The following is a 4,983-nucleotide window of genomic DNA, read 5'->3' as shown; positions in this document are numbered from 1 at the left end:
TCTGAAACAACCACTAACAGGTGAAAATACTGAGCCTGTACATTTGGTATTGCAAATACATTTATGCATGAGCAAGCAAGGGATTCACAGTAAGAATCTACACCTGCAGAAGCCTGAAAATGATTTACAAAAATTATTCAATCATTAAAAACTTCTTGTTGTAGACCCCCACTGTACACACAACTGTAAACATTGCTCCCTATGTAAACAAAAAAAGAAGCATATAATAAGGAAATTTGAAAAGTCAGGACATGTCCTCCCCAACAGATAGTAAAGACATCTTTAATCTAAGATGTTATACTGAAAGGATTACCATATTTTAAAGACAAGATCACTGTCTCCATAGATCATGGAAAAGTTAAAAAAGCTACATAGTTGTGTTAATCAAAGCAGTTATTTTGTACAATGCAGTGACAATGACCTTGATTTTTAAAAAATTACAATAAGCTATAAGTATCAAAGAAGCAAATTTTTCTAGAGTAGCCTATGTAGGAGCTCTGTGGACTTTCTTTCATTATGCTAAAATGGTGGTGCTTTTAGGATTTACATTATTATACTCTCCAATCCAAAGCATGGGGTGTGCTAAGATATACTGTACACCATTTTCATACAGATACAACAGTGGTGGGCGAAGAAATGTCTCCTAGCAGTAATACAGGATGGAGCCTCTAGTTTTACCAGCTACATATGCTAGGACTATTATATAAGTAAAAATCTCTCTTGTGATAATGGGAAATGATTAGAATGTACAAACTGACAGAGTAGCTTTCTTCCGCCTCTTACGGGTGCCCTCCTAGGAAGGTCCATTTAAGATGTCAGTAGGTTTAACAAAGTTGGAGTGCTGGCCCTGCTAAATTGGGCAACAGTTCTTCAGACCTGGCTCAGAGCTATAATGCATTTAGTATATTGAGGCAATTGACACAATGACTTTTTGTGGGCTGTCCCAGGCACTGGAGTTTTTCTGTTTATTTGTCACACTAGGTCATAAAAGATCTCATTAACATTTATTTTTGATTTTGCAGAAGATTCCAAGAATGCACAGCTGTTCTGTTGTCTTGCTAGATTTTGATCTTGCTCCTCTCCTCCAGCTTTTTCATCTTCCAAGTCACGTGTATTACCAGCCATGATCACTGGAACATCACCAGTGTCTTTAACTCAAAGAATCTGTTCTCTTGGATCTTGTAAATCATTAAATGTAGAATGTGTGGTGATGAAGTAAACTAAAGTGCTGTCTGGTCCATTTTTCATGTATGAATCTCTCATTGCTATAAATTGTTCCGTTCTTGCAGTATCCAAAATTTCAAGCGCACACCTCTGTGCATCTACTTCAACTTGGTTTCTATAAGAATCTTCTATCGTAGGATCATATTTTCAACAAAAAATTCCTTGAACAAATTGTGTAGTCATAGCAGACTTCCCAACAGCTCCTGAGCCAAGAACGACTAGCTCATACTCACGCATGAGGCGAACTTGTCAAACTGGGCACCTCTCACGCTGTCACCTGGTCGTCGCAGCCAGCATCACCCCATGCCATCCAAGTCGCTTCTCCAGGCACCACGACGCTCCTGCCACTGCCACTAGGGCTGGTTTATAGGCCTGACTCTGAGACTTTATTGTCAACATTCAATTACTACCTCATATGGCTTTCTATGCTACAGTAACTCTGCGAAGGCATCGACTCTGTCTGAATGACCAGCATCATTTTATCACAAGACTTGAGAGGTTTCAGGAATACAGGTGAACTCAGCACTTGTGGACATACCAAGAGGAGGAGCTGGGAAGAAGGAAAAAGGGTAGAAAACAGCAAAAAATGAGGCATGTAACAATGAATGTTGATCACTCAATATATATTACAATTGCTGTCAGTACTCACGTTTTATGAACAAAGCTGAAAGTACATTTTTTTTTTTGCCTTTACAGAGATTCTCAGGCATTTTGATGAATCCCAGGCACAGCATCATCATATTTTCAGGTTAAAATCGCTCAGTGAAATTTCTTCAGGCTTTTTTTAACTTCTATGTTAAGTATAGGGTTCACATACTTTTAAAAAGTTTCTTCAAAGATATCTAAGTCAAGAATAGTGCATCTTGTGTTTTATGAGGAAATGAATTCCATTAAGTGGCAAATTTGTCATTTTATAAAGTCCAGAAAGACAGTGTTTTCTTTTTTAAGTATGTGTTCAAGTTGAGGTACTGAAATCCCAATTCAAGAATGTTTTATACTATAGAAAAAAATTTTCCATTGAGTTGTAACAGAGGCCAGTCTTACATTTACACATTCCACATTCACTGTTTTGTTCCTGTGAGCTACAAACAAGCACTGACATTCTATTAGCCTTTCAGGTTCTTGTTTCAGTCTAATCATCTTGCCTATTATATTTTTGCACACTTTCAGAAAACTTATCACACATCGAAGAATGCTTATTTGTCAGCAACCCTTCTCTGCAAAAAGATAGATTTCCTCCTATGCTGTCTCACTTGCATCTTTCTTTGTTGTTTAAAGTCACATTAAACCAGAGAAGTAATTTTCTATCTCTGTTTGTTTCATTCAGGAAAGGAGTAGGTATCAGGTATCATTGACATCAGAACTTTTTCTATTCCTCATTCACGGAAAACATCACTAAGTCATTACGGCGGATCTAAAGCCTGGATTTGATGTACAGAATCTGTACGAACACAAGCTTCCAGGCAGTCACCTCCAAATAATTAGAGCTTATGTGATTTAAAACCTTTGGCCGTCACTAAGCTTAAAATTCACTAAAGGCAGTTAGAATAACTCAACATATTCAGATCCATTTTAGCTCTTTTATTCATTCATATCTACAAATCAGTGTTTTTCAAATAACCTTCCATAGTTCAAAGTAATAAATCTCAACAGTCTTTTGCTCCCAACAGTCAAATAAAACAGTACGAAGTAGGTAGTTTTAACAAAAGGCATTGTGTATTCCTAGGAAAGCATACTTAACCACTTTTATCTTCTGTAAAATTGGAAATCAAAACCCATCATCTGAATTATACTGTGCTTTCCCAGTCCAGCCCTTTAGTGGTCAAGATTATGAGTTTCTTTAGATCTTGTTTAAATATGAAGAAGGAGGAGGAGGAAGAAGAAGAAGAGAAGGAGGAGAGGAAAAGGAGAAGGGGAAAAGAGGCAAGGAGGAATGAGGAAGGGAATAGGAGGTGGTGGGCAAGGAAAGGTGAAGAATGAGGGAGAGGAGAAGCAAGAGGAGAAAGAAGAGGAGTAAGAGAGGGAGAAAGAGAAGGAAGAGAAACAATGACACGACAAGTAAGTTAAATGTATGTTACTGGGTACACGGAATGAAGTTGGCTTGGGCTAAGGGAAATGGAAAGACCTTCTAGGAAAAGTAGAGTTTAGATATTACCACTGCATGTTGACAGAACAAGGGGCGGGGGGTCAAATGCTGCTGCAGAATAAAAGACTAGGAATAAGAGTAAGTCTGCTTCCACACTCTGATCCTAGTTATTTAGTTATTTTGGTGCTATGTTCCTGTCAGTGTGTAAAGCAATTGGCAGTTATGACCAGTGATGCATAATACAACAAAATGCATCATGCTGAACATTAATCTTTGGAATATTGAGGAGTTTGATAGGTTCTATTATAATTTAAACTCCATGGGACAATAAAACAAAGTAAGTTACCTCAGATACCAATAATCCTATACCAATAAAAGTCATCTTAATGTTAGAGGAAAATCTCAAAAGTGAATCTTAATTGCAAAATGCTTTATTTAGATACATTCAAATGTAATATGTAATATTCCAATATAAGTATAATGTCCAAATATAATATTTGGAGATATAAAACTGGTTCTACCATGTATCTGGTAGGCTTTCTCCTTAAAGTCATTTCACATCACTTTTGAAAAACTATACATTGTGAGGGATGTTGGAGCTGACAGTGCTCCTAGAGCTTCTCTTGAAAAAATGTCTTGGCAGAAACAAAATGTGAACTGCTGACTCTCCCTTCAAGATACACTTGTGACTCATGAAGAACTACCAGAAAAACCTGATTAGAAGATTTTTGTGTCGAGGTCAAAAGGTAATAAATTAAATTATTTTCTAAAAGGCACCCCTGGAGTAGCACTTAGTCATACAGGCAAAGCCATTGTTATGGTTTGTGTCTAGGTGTCCCCCCAAAGCCTCATGTAGTCATGGGGCAGCTTCTGGGGTTTATGATTGATTATTGTGGGTGTGGATGCTGCACTCACCCTGAGGCAGGTAATTTGCATTGCAATGTAAGGTGGGAAGAGAAGTTAGCTGCTTGAGCTGCTGCTACCCCTCTTTTACTCTCTTGCTCTTTGCCGCCACCATGAAAGGTTGCTTTCTACTATATGCTGCTCTGCCTTGGAGCCAGCTGAATATGGACTGAAACCTCTGGTAACTGTGAGCTAAATAAATCTTTCCTTCCTTCAGTTTGGGTGTCGGGTATTTGTCCCAGCAACGAAAGAAGAGTAACTAAGACAGTCATCAACACCCGACCACATGGATAAGTCCAAGACAGCAGTGAGAATGTGAGATGTGATTTGTCACCAGGCCAGACAAAAAGCAGTTCGTGAGCAGGGTGGACCAGTGCTGTGCTGTGACACACAGAGGCTAGGAACAGAGGCAGGCAGCTGGGGCTGCCATATTTTTTCAAAGGGCTGGGGCAAACTCCAGCTGCAGAACAGTCCCTGATCACTTCCCCGCCCAAGTTCCAGAGCAGAATGAGGGAAGAAGCATCCAGTGACAGTAGACTGCCAGCAGGCAGGAAACAGACTGGAGAGAATTCTACTGAGAGGCAGGGGCTGGGATCACCAAGACTGCACTGTGGTGGCCACCAAAGGCCAGTTTAGCTCTAAATAGAAAGTACCAGAGTCATCCCCATAGTCTGCGATCAGCAGAACAGCCTTGGCCCAGCAGCGTCAGCAAATCGCCTTGGTCTACAGCAGGGTAAGGGCACCCTTCCATGTCTAAGAACAGAGTGTAA

The 4,983-nt window shown here is 39.5% G+C and overlaps 1 pseudogene; it reads right to left on the bottom strand.

Moving 5' to 3' along the window:
- Positions 1-870: 870 nt before the first annotated feature.
- LOC101562595 lies at positions 871-1,461 on the bottom strand (annotated as a pseudogene).
- Positions 1,462-4,983: the final 3,522 nt, after the last annotated feature.

Source organism: Octodon degus, unplaced genomic scaffold, assembly GCF_000260255.1.
Source record: "Octodon degus isolate 3935 unplaced genomic scaffold, OctDeg1.0 scaffold00046, whole genome shotgun sequence".
In the NCBI taxonomy this organism is placed as follows: Eukaryota; Metazoa; Chordata; class Mammalia; order Rodentia; family Octodontidae; genus Octodon; species Octodon degus.
This window is presented reverse-complemented; position numbering and strand designations above follow the sequence as displayed.